At 40.4% G+C, this 12,317-nt stretch overlaps 1 protein-coding gene across 1 annotated transcript in view; it reads left to right on the top strand.

The window, feature by feature from the left end:
* UNC5D (unc-5 netrin receptor D) overlaps nt 1-12,317 on the top strand; it is a 237,344-nt gene that overhangs the window by 131,881 nt on the left and 93,146 nt on the right. The gene's annotated exons all lie outside the window — the stretch shown is intronic.

Here is a 12,317-nt window from a genome sequence, read left to right as displayed (position 1 = left end):
GTTACCTTACAAATGGAGGGAAAAAAAACAACACTTGCAAAGATGGGTGACTTTGCATCAAAATAGAATGTTGGGTTCAAAACTCCCAAGCTTTGCTTGGTTCCTGAGGTTATACTATTACCGTCTGCGAGTGACAGTCTGCCTGAGTAAGACAGTATGGGAAGAGCGAGTCATCACATAGGTTTTAATTTGGTGCTGTCCCTTACTAGCTTTGTGACTTGAACAAATCACCTAACTGCTTAACTCCTTTATGTGAGTACTGAAAACTTGATTACTGTCAAGGCTCAATGAGAAAAGAATATACATGAATATTTCATGGCACAGAGTAGGTGCTCAGTAAATATTAATCCCTTTTTCACTTGCCTACTCAGATGAGCTACTTGGTTTTGCTGAGGCCCTTAAAAAACAAGAGATTCAGGACACGTGTTCTCTGGAACTAAATAGCTGTCTTGGAAAATAGCTGGCAAAAAATAATATAGCTCAGTAGTTTGTCATCTTTTCAGGAATATGTGTTGCTTTTTATTTGGAAACATGACAGTATGAAGGGATTATCTAAGTTGGATTTATTTTTCTGCATCAATATGACTGGATAGCCTTGAAAGCCAGCATATTCAAACATGCTAACTGTTGTATTTTCACAATAAATCTAGATGGCTAAAACATTAGTTAAAAGGATAATACATTGAAGTGACCACTTACTGATAGCCCATAGTGCCTTCATTTTCTCAGTGCAAGTGCTGAGGACCCTAAATGTGTCAGATATACCGCAGAGACTGTGACAGAAGACAACCTCACCACCAGTTTCTGTGATGGCAGGGCCATGCTCTCTAATATTCCAACCATCTGCTTTCCTCAGAAGGCCATCTCTCTTCCAAAATGTAAGGAAACTTAACACAAACAATAGCATGAAGTTTAAGGAAATGTGTTTTTGACCACCCTTGACTACCACATTTTTTCTGAAACACTTTTGAGGTGTGACTTTTTTTTTTTTTTTTTTTTAACACGGAGCCATATATTTCGATACAATGAGGCCTGCAAATCTTGGCTGTGTTCTAAGAAACCATCAACAATATAACTATTTGGCTACTGGCTGAATTTTAGATGATCATGATAATAATCTTCTTTATTCATCATCGTTTGGATTAACACCTGGGGAAAATCTGAGGCTATCAGGCTTCAACCATAGTTGACTGAAACTTAAGTCTTAGAGGTACTAATGGAAGAAGACAGACGATGGTTAGCCCTTAAGGTAAGAAAGAATGATCAAATATGTGAATGCTACTTATTCCCACTTGTACTGTGGTACACAGGCATTTGTCACTGGAGTAAGAGTTCTGTTCAGGGCCAAAAGGAGTTCCCAGCACTGAAAGTGTACTAGGTCAGCCTAGATCTCAAGTCTAAAATTGGAGAGCTGTTTTAAGGTTTATATATACATAAGGTGTGTGTATATGTGTGTGTGTATATATATATATATGTCATATATATATCATATATATATATACTTATACAGAAGTATACTTATATCTATCTATATATGATATATATTAATTATTTATAAGGAAATGACTCATGTGATTATGAAAGCTGGCAAGTCCAAAATCTTTAGGGCCCAAGTGTCTATTCAAAGACTGTTTGGCAGGAGAATTCTCTTACTCAGGGGACGGTTATGCCTGAAACGGCTTGGACGAGGCCCACCCACATCATGGGGGACGCTCTGCTTTTCTCCATCTGCCAGTGTAAACGTTGGTTTCATCTGAAAACACTCTCACAGAATGATTTTCAACCAAATATTTGGGTACCTGATGACCTAGTCGAGTTGACACGTAGGCATATGTGCTTGTGAAGTTCCAAAGCTTAGCTCTTTCCTTAGAGCCAGCCATGGCCATAGTTCTGGCAGTTGTTCTAGGCAGTTTGTTAGTAAAGTGAACGAACCTCTCTGTGGATCTTGGCCATGTATGGTTTTAGTCACACGTGTGTAATTCAGTGGCTGTTCGGTATCCATTTTTCTGTAGTGGAAATAAAATAGAGGACAAGGAGGCTTGGCCTATGTGTGGCACTGGAGCCAAGATCTCTGTTAAATCCCTCCATGAATTTAAAATGCTGGGTGAGCCTTTCCTCTCTCTCTCCATTCCTCTATTTCCTTTCCTCCTGAAGCATGGTTTTTCTAGCATCCTTTGCTTCCCGAGTACTCATATTGAGATGTCTGTCAGATATGATCAGAGACCCTTGATGGCAACAGCGACTCAGCTTTTTGAGGGAAAAAGAGCGAAGCCTATGAAACCATGGAGGCGTATGAGGTCTGTTTTAACATCAGTGGGAAAGGGATGTGTTTGTAAGAGCCCAGCAGCAGAACATGTTCTGCCCTTTTAGACAGAGAACGGCTACCAATACCAACAGAAATGAATTACATTTTACCATCTCTGCAGGAAGCGACGAACCGCAGTCTGGTTAAATAGTGCCAACGTCACTGCGCTTGTCACTGGTACTCCGCCAAAGTGCTCTTGCTAAAACTAGCTGCATCAGGATAGTGCTCCAATGAAGGCTGGGTTTGATTAAAATAGCAGTGGGCGACAGCTTTATGGGAGCAAGAGCTTTGTGAGGGATCTAGGTCACGTTATAATTTGGGAATTTCCATCCTAATTTTTTTCCTTTTGTGCCAAACATGACCCTGAAGCAGTTCCTCAATTCCTAACTTCTTTTGGTGGTTTAACAATGACATTGCTTGACTCTCGGATGACCTACAATTCTTAGGTTTTATTTAGCTTTGAACAGAATAGCTGGATTTCCTTGGTTGTCCCCGAGGGTTGCATTTCTCCTAGAAATGCAGCCGCCAGCCCTGAATGATCGCTTTAATATTTGGGTGTGATTGTTGCTTGGTCAGTTGTGACTGGAGCACAGAACCTCAGTGTTCTGCTATCACAGATGGCCACACCTAAATGCTCTCCCCAAGAAAATAAATGCCCCAAGACTAGTGAGAATAAGATTCGGCAGTCTTTGCCAATAACGGTCCAAGGATCGAAATTACAAGCTAAACTAAACATCCAACGCTTTTATGCCAGAACATTTATCTTCCAGAAAGATAATTATGTGGTATGATTGTCAAGAAACTTTTCTAAGCTTAAAAACCAGAGTCAGGTAGTTTTCTGACCACTGCCCTTTCTACTTGCTGTGAACCTAGTGGCTTCTATCCTCTGAGGATCACAGCCAGGGGTCAATAGCAGGTGCATGCCTCATTGACAAGAACAGAAGGGTGAAATTGGTGGGGTGTTCAGCCTGAAGCTGAGGAATAAGAGAAGGCCACTCCCTCTCCCTTTATTCTAGCAGATATAAAACTAAGGGCTGCGGTTTGAGAAGATTAAATCAGTCTGCTTCAGAGGGGATTAGTTACCCAGATGTGTCATAAGACTGAAGCCAGAGAAATGCCACAGGGGTCTGAAGGAGAGAGGAAATCTTTGAGGCTGAGCTACCTGATAGCTAATCCATCCTTCTTGTCAAGATGTAATATAGGTCAGTTCAACATCCACAGTTCAACAACCAAAATATCAGTTGAATGCTGGTTTGTTCTCATTTCTGATGGGTACATGGATAAGAGAAGGCTGAATAGGCAGTTGGGAAACTAAATCAAGGGTAAAGACATCTATACAATAGCAGGTTCCAATCAACATCCCCAGGCTACATCTAATAATCTAACCACATTGTCTACTGAATGATCTACTTAAATGACCTAAAGGAAACACCTGAAAAGGAGAGCCTGTAATCACATCAAAGTAAAGGTTGCCTGGGTAAGCATTTTCTCTTGGACACTCTAAGCGTCATTGTTATCCATTACAGTGATTACCTGGGCCCCTTCCCTGTCTTTCCTGGGGCACCGAAGAAGACAATTTTCATTCTGGTTTAGCTCAGTGCATCTATTGCAACCCTTTCTGCTGGTGGTTTACAGGATGCCTACTTCTTGTACATAGGGTTATAAAGGGCAAGTTTCCGTTTACCAAAGCAAAATCCGTCCTTTCCTTTCTCTGGGTAAAGGAGTCAGGAATACCTGCTTGACTCATTCTTAAATGTTTTGTTGGGTAAGTTCATATTTCAGAGCCAGCTGTACAGCACAATTGCTTAATTATAGCATAAACTCTGCATAGCAAAATGAAAATGGCAACAGCAGGATAGCATGCTAGTGCAAAGCATTCTTAAGTTGTCATGCAGTTTACTACTGCTTGCTAATCCTCCCAAGTAGTTTTAATATTAAAAACCCATTTCCATTCCATTAATAGTACATAGTAGGTGCTCCTTTTTCCACAAAGATTTTTCCTAGAAATACCCAACAGCCGCCTTTCTGAGTAACAGTTGATCAATTCAGAGTTGCCATCATGGACACTGCATGGCAGAAATGGATATAATATTGCAGACCCACGGGAGTAATAAGAATGTAGATTTGGACACATATGGTATCATTAGCAGCTCAGCAACAATCTCTCCCCCATGCCCCAATAAACACTTTCCCATTATGGGACCCAATCACAAAGCCTGTGAGTCACAAGCTTTAATGAGACAGAGTGGAGTGGCTCATGACTAAAGTTTCCATTGTGCTTAATTAAAAAAGAAAATAAAGCAGAGATATCGCAATACTCATGTGTTTAAATGAAAGCATTTTTTTTTTTTAGTTGTACAAGGCTAAAACTATCATTTTTTTTTGTGCCATGCCCTGAGTGGAATGGAGCATAAAGAGGATAAAGAATAAACCATATTCAACAAATTACCACAAAATCTCTCCCCTTTGTCATCCACCCACTGTAGACTTCTCTACTTGTAGCCTTGTTAATAAAAAAGATAAAGACATCGGATCGTTTTTTGAACATAATCCTCCTTCCAAGTAAGGACTGGCTTTCATCCACTGGTCTGTGACAGATGTGTATTTCATAAGTTATTGAAAATCTATGACCCTCCTTATCAACCAGCTCTGAAACAGTTAAGATGCCTTTTCCTATCCAGGAAATTCCGTCACCACTTTCTCTTTACTTCCTCATAGACCCGGGTGCTCTACCTACACTGTCATGACAGACGAATCTAGGGAAGAATTTCTCTCTCAGCTCATTGAAATCAAGGCAATTATTGTGCCCATCTCTCTCTTCCATCCACTGTTTCCTATTCCTATCCACTCCCTGCCCACATATTTCAATATGTCCTTTTATACTAGGCTTACGTTCTTTTGGTGGAATTGGACAGAATGTGCTAAGTCGTGCTTCAGAAACATGATCTCTGGAAGACTGTTTATCTCAGGCACATCTTGTTAACTTTGTTCATTTTATGAGCAGAATTGAAATAAAACACCTCCACTGTAAATAGGAAGGACTTTAAAATTAAATTTGGGCAGCTGGAGAGCAGGATACATTACCTCCTGATCATATTACTTAGATTGGAAAAAACAAAAACCCAAGAAAAGTAAACAGACAAATAAGAACAGATCCCCATGACAATGTGAACTCAAGACAGCCCATTAGAAAGCTTAAAAGCATTTCTTAAGGAAGTGAAATGTCAGCTGTAGAACCAGAGCGTTGATGGGAACACATGTCTATTACAAAGAAGAGAGAAATATTTTGTAGATGCTGTACCCAGGAAGCACAGGGAAGGCATCAGTAGGAAGGTACAGAAGTTGAGCTCAAGGGCGGGGTTGGCTGGCCCAGGATGAGGCTTACTAGATCTAGCATTCAGAGCAAAGACTGACTAGCTTTCAAAGGTCCTCTGTGATTCTGAGTTGACACTGGTTATTCTCTCTCTCTTTTTTAAAGATTATTTAATTTCAAGAGAGAGAGAGCAAGGAAGGGATAGAGACCGAAGGGGAGAGAGAATCCCAGGCAGACTCTGCACAGAGCCTGACGCAGGGCTCAAACTCACGAACAGTGAGATCATGGCCTGAGCCAAAACCAAGAGTCGGACGCTTAACCAACTGAGCTACCCAGACGCCCTGATTATTCTCTTTTTGAAAGGTTAGAAACGGACCTGGACCTAGAAATGAATGAGCTGAGCCTTGAGGATTCGAACATTCATCCCATAGATGAAGAATCAAAGCTCTGGGGTCAGATTGCTTGAGTTTGAATTGTTTTTGCAATCCTATGACCAAGTTTCTTAACTTCTCTAAGCCTAAATTTATTCATCTATAAGATAAAAGTTCTAATAGTGCCTATTAGAAGGGTTCTTTTTGAGGAGGAAATTATTCACACAAGGCATTTAGCATCCATAGTAAGCACTCCATTTGAGTAAATAATTATTCTGTGTGTATGTGCGTGTGTGAGTGTGTGTATGTTCTAGTAAAGGGATTCCTGTGGCAGAAAAAGTATGTTTTCCATATTCTGCAAAGTATTGACACTGTGATGCTTTAGATATTTTCTTAAAACATTTCAGGGGCGCCTCGGTGGCGCAGTCAGTTAAGCGTCCGACTTCAGCCAGGTCACGATCTCGCGGTCCGGGAGTTCGAGCCCCGCGTCGGGCTCTGGGCTGATGGCTCGGAGCCTGGAGCCTGTTTCCGATTCTGTGTCTCCCTCTCTCTCTGCCCCTCCCCCGTTCATGCTCTGTCTCTCTCTGTCCCAAAAATAAATAAACGTTGAAAAAAAAAAATTTAAAACATTTCCTAATGCATCTGATGAATATAGTGTATCTAACGAAATAAAAGGTACTTGTCAGGAAAATTTTTAAGAGACACAAATTGTGTTCTTTATACCAGCCAGTTCTGATTCATAGTTGTTGGAAAACAGAGTTTAGGAATCAGGCTGATTCGTAAGACTTTGTGTCGAACCGAAGTTTCAATATCCTTTCTCAGAACTTCTGAGTGGCTGAACAAATAGCTCTTGATCTGCCAATCGTCCTTTGCAGGTGGGATTTGGTCCCACAGGAGACAGGTGATTTATGAGGTCCCAGCTAGTATTAAAAATTGTATGATTCTCACCACTAATTAAAAGTCACTCGGGGCTCCTGGGTGGCGCAGTGGGTTAAGCGTCCGACTTCAGCTCAGGTCACGATCTCGCCGTCCGTGAGTTCGAGCCCTGCGTCGGGCTCTGGGCTGATGGCTCAGAGCCTGGAGCCTGCTTCCGATTCTGTGTCTCCCTCTCTCTCTGCCCCTCCCCCATTCATGCTCCGTCTCTCTCTGTCTCAAAAATAAATAAACGTTAAAAAAAAATTAAAAAAAAAAAAGTCACTCAAGGGGAAGGCCACAGAGAGGGACCTGGGTGATCCCCAAGGGAGACCACCAGTCCTCACAATACCGACTCGGGGATTAGATAGGTTTCCTTCATGCTATAAAATACACATGTTCTGACCACCTCATCAGAATATCCATTTTTTAAATTTTTTTTAATGTTTATTATTTGAGAAAGAGGGGCAGAGAGAGAGGGAGACACAGAATCCAAAGCAGGCTCCAGGCTCTGAGCTGCCAGCACAGAGCCTGACGCGGGGCTCAAACCCACAGACCCCTGCGAGATCATGACCTGAGCCGAAGTCGGCCGCCTAACTGACTGAGCCACCTGTGCGCCCCCAGAAAATCCACTTTTATAAAGCAAGTCCTCATGTCTCCAACACAAATTCAAAACTTCTTGTTCTCTGGAAAATAATTCAACATACACATTATTATACTGTATAGCAACCTACAGTTTCCAGTATTACCCATCTGTTGCCAGTCATTCTAGATTAATGGTATTTGTTACCCGTCTGGTACCTCCCCGATTGTACATTCCCACATCTTAAAATTAGCAATTTTGCCATATTTTCCCATACTTAAAAAAATGCTTATTAGATTTGGTTGTCAGTAGCTCTGGATATCCAAGTTCCTTTTTGGAAGTTCTCCCAAATTAGGCTTTCTGCATATAAAACAAACTATGTCCATTTCATTCGTTCTGAGAATCCAGATTCTGCATTTGCAGTATATCTAATCAGGATTCAACAGTACACAACCCTGGGTAAGAAATATTAGTCTAGACTAGAGAAAGATTTAATGCCTGAGATCATAGAGTGGTCCAGCTGTAAAAGAAATGGCAAGAACCCAATCAAGGAAGTGATTTAAAACTGAGTAAAGGATTCAGCGGCCTCTGGGGTGTACTGAGCAAAGTGAATTAATAGAGAGGAAACCTCTTTGTGTTGATCCTACCATTTCTCCTTAAATTACAAATGCATGTGTCTCTTCAAGATCATGGAGAAAGGCGGTACCTAAAATGAAGATATTAACATCATCAATAGACATCAACATCACCCTGGCCTTCCCCTTTCTCCAGAGAAGTGTCAGTATTACAGTAAGAAAAAAACCTGGCTTTGCTCACATGTGTTTGGCAGAGGACGGTGTTAGTGCTCAGTGGAATGGAAAATTGCCATGATCATTTAGAAAGAGACCATGGGGTAGCGAAAAGGGCTCTGCACCAGGAATCAGGAGTCCTGGGTCTTAGTTCAGTTGTTTCGTTAACTAACGCTTGACCTTGAGCAAATCTCTCCAGATCCTGTGCCTTGTGTGTTCATATCTATTAAAAAGAGCAGGTTGGGCAAGATGATTTCTAGGTTTCATCCCACTAAACAAACAAACAAACATGAAATTATTATATCTTAAAAGTAGCTTGCATATATATGTGTATGCATATATATTTCATAGGTTATTTTGAATAACATAGTTAATACATGTGTACATGTAAAATATGAAAATAACACCACTGATATGTCAGTGCTTTCAGACATTTGCTTTTTAGCCAATTTTGAGGAGTAATTTTAATTCGTTCCCACCCAAAATTAACCATTTGGACAATTATTATGCAGCGTGAGGAAGGACAACTTTTAGATTAAAAAAAAAAAAAAAACATAAAACCATGCTAGTCTTACCTAGGAAATGAATCATCACATTAGGCCTTTAGCATTCCATTCCGATCCCTTCATTGAGAAACTACACTATCCTAGGAATTTGTACAGACTGTAGGAAATTTATGGACCCTGATTTTGTATTCAACAAAAACTTGGATAAGTATTCAACAAATACTATATTCCATTTACTGTTCTAGGGACTTAGAGTAGGTGGAAAACACATAAATAGACCTTACATGCAAGTAGCTCAGTCTATAATGTAGGTAAGGTAGCTTCGGGACTGATGAAGCTTAAAAAAATGTACAAAGGGTTCATCATAATTTCTCTTTAAGCAATTTTTTAAAAACTTTTTTTTTTAATGTTTATTTATTTTTGAGACAGAGAGAGACAAAGCATGAACGGGGGAGGGTCAGAGAGAGAGGGAGACACAGAATCCGAAGCAGGCTCCAGGCTCTGAGCTGTCAGCACAGAGCCCGACGCAGGGCTCGAACCCACAGACCGTGAGATCATGACCTGAGCTGAAGTCGGAGGCTCAACTAACTGAGCCACCCAAGCGCCCCTAAAAAACTTTTAAGTGCTATTAACTTAAGTAATCTCTACACCCAACATGGGGCTCGAACTCACAACCCCAAAATCAAGAGTTGCATGCTCTTCCAACTGAGCCAGCCAGGCACCCCTCTTTAAGCAATTTTTTTTTAAGGCAAGACTGATATCCTTTGTATTTCAGTGGTTAAGTATTTTCTTAGCAATTGTAAATAGTCATTATAATAACCACCCTTCTGAATCTCACCATCCCCATCTACCCAAACTTTCCTATGATCCAGCAACAAAAGGGACAAGTCTAGACACATCGGAAGCCACCATGACCCCATGTCACGTCTGGATTTTCTTTTTTTTTTTTTTTTAAGTTTATTTATTTTGAGAGTGTGTGTGTGTGTGTGTGTGTGTGTGTGCACGCATGTGTGCGTAAATTGGGGAGGGGCAGAAAGGGAGACAGAGGATCTGAAGCAGGTTCTGTGCTGACCACAGAGAGCCCAATGCAGAGCTCAAACTCACAAACTGTGAGATCATGACCTGAGCCCAAAGTCCAGATGCTTAACTAGCTGAGCCACCCAGATGCCCTAAAAGCTGTTACATTTTTAAAGAATTTGGGTATCACTTGTACCATAAGGTTAAAAAAGTAATCCTCTGGACGTTAACCAATAAATGATTTCCTTAATTCCTTAAATTATATAATCTAATCATTGTTTAGTTTTGAACGTGTATGTATTTCTATTGTGGTTGGGAGGGAGGGAATCAAAGCAAATTAATTTATTGGATAGAAAAAGGATTTTAATAGACAATTTTCCTTGGAGCAGAGTTAGAAACATTGCATTTTATCACTTTGAGACCAATTTCTGATGAAGTCTTTGTGGACCCATTCTTAAAAGTGTTTGCAGTGACCCAAGAGCATAGTTTACTCTGTTAATCTATCAGAGAAAGAAACCAACACATAAAGAACCAGTGAGAATGGATAGAACTTTGTGATAGAGATGGTATGAATTCTAGAAATTCAAATGATTTAGCTCAAAAATGAAATATGCAAATGTTCCTTGTGAATGTTGAGACACTGACTTGTCTCAGTTTAGGATATGCAAAGGACATTCCTATAGAGAGACCTTGGATTTGAAAGGGGGGGATCTTCTATCTCCTGATGCACACTAATCGTGTTGTGACTGAGGGGCAATTCTGGAAAGTCATTGTCATCAGAAGTGACACCCATAAGTTCCCTGTTGTAGTAACTGCCTGACTTTCCCTAATTAACATGATGGGACAAGGGTGGGAGGGATTCATGAGGAACCAAGAATTGAAGTAATGTGCATCGTAAATCCGCCCTCTGAAGAGTAATTTCTGAGCAGGAGCTTTGAAACGTGAACAAAAAGAAAAATACAATAAGGAAATTAAAAACTAAAGAGAGTAAAAACTGGAGGTGTGATATGTTTTATGCTTTTTGGGTTTTTCTGTGGTTTTGATCATTGGAAGCGTTTGAGAAACACAAGAGCTGGTGGTGATGTGTCTGTGGGTTCTACTGCCTAAAGGAACTTTCAGCACCAAGAGGAGAAGAGAATAGAATTCCCACTTGTCATCTTCAGGGTCTGCCTGACATATTCAATCACAGCGGTGTTGCCAATGCAAAGCAGGCCTTGTGTTTATCTAATTATCTGCCAGAGCTGATACAAGGCAGATTGGCCAGGCCCTGGGATTTCCTGCAGCCTTGGATAGCATTCAGAGAGCATAACACTGGTCCTTAATTATTTCTAGTTATGAGGGAGAGGGAAAGCAGGAATTAATGAAACACATTGGTAATCAATAATGGCAATTTCTTTTCTACCAATCAGTAAATAATCAAGCAAATAACTTTTAATTTCATTTTTCCTGTTTTTTTTTCTTGCTGTGATTCTCTGGTTGCTGTGCCACTTATTCATGAGCTAATCATTTAAATATGATTTATATGTTAGGGACCCATAACTGACACTGATTAAAAAGTATTAAATAAATCAAATGAACAGTTCTGAAGTAATACATTTGAAAACAAAATCCACATTGTATATAGTTTTAAGGAACCCCTAGCACAGTGAGCTCTATGAATTCATGACCCTGAGATCAAGTCTCATGCTCTACCAACTAAGCCAGCCAGGCACCTCCTCCCCAACATTGTATTGTAGTGACTATAAGTAAGATAAACTATCCAGAGAGGTGAGACATTCCTGTGAACCAAGTCAGGACCAAAAAGTTCATGAAGGAGTCAGAAACTTGTATATGCCTTGGAAACAGGATATCTTTATATAGGAGGGAGAAGGGCATCCCATGGAAGGCAATATGGTGGGCAACGGCACTGAGGTGAGCCTGAAGAATTCAGGGATCAATCAGACTAGAGCTTGGATTTGTGTTGAGGTGCTACAGAAACTAAGTCATTTTTGAGATGATGGGACCAGTTCCTAGAAGACTGGAAAGGCAGGCAGAGCAGTTGGCTATGACTTGCAGGCAATGTGGAATCATTGTAGACCCTCCTGTGTGCCGATGCTAGAGAATGATTTCAATGAATAAAAGAATAGAGAATGGGCAAGAAAGAAGACTGACTATTCTACCAACTTCAGAATCCGCTCTTAAATACTTTAAGATTACAAAGAATATGGAGAGTCAAAACAATCAACACATATCTTTTTTCTTGGGCAGGGGAGGATGATGAAAAGGATTTCAAAGCATAGGACCTATGAAGGAAATAATAATAAAAATGGTTTTTGGAGATGAAAAAATGGGACATGACTGGTTTAGTGAAATTAAAGAATGGTAATAATCACTAACTATAGTGACATATGTAAATTACTGCCTTGGATGAGAGTTGCTGTCTGGGCTCACTGTCCTGGTGGGTATTTAGTCATACTGAGTGGGCTCTTTGCCTGAATTAAAAAAAAAAAAAAAAAAAAAAATAGGGACATAGACTCTGGTAT

Source organism: Lynx canadensis, chromosome B1 (genome assembly GCF_007474595.2).
Source record: "Lynx canadensis isolate LIC74 chromosome B1, mLynCan4.pri.v2, whole genome shotgun sequence".
NCBI lineage: Eukaryota > Metazoa > Chordata > Mammalia > Carnivora > Felidae > Lynx > Lynx canadensis.
This window is presented reverse-complemented; position numbering and strand designations above follow the sequence as displayed.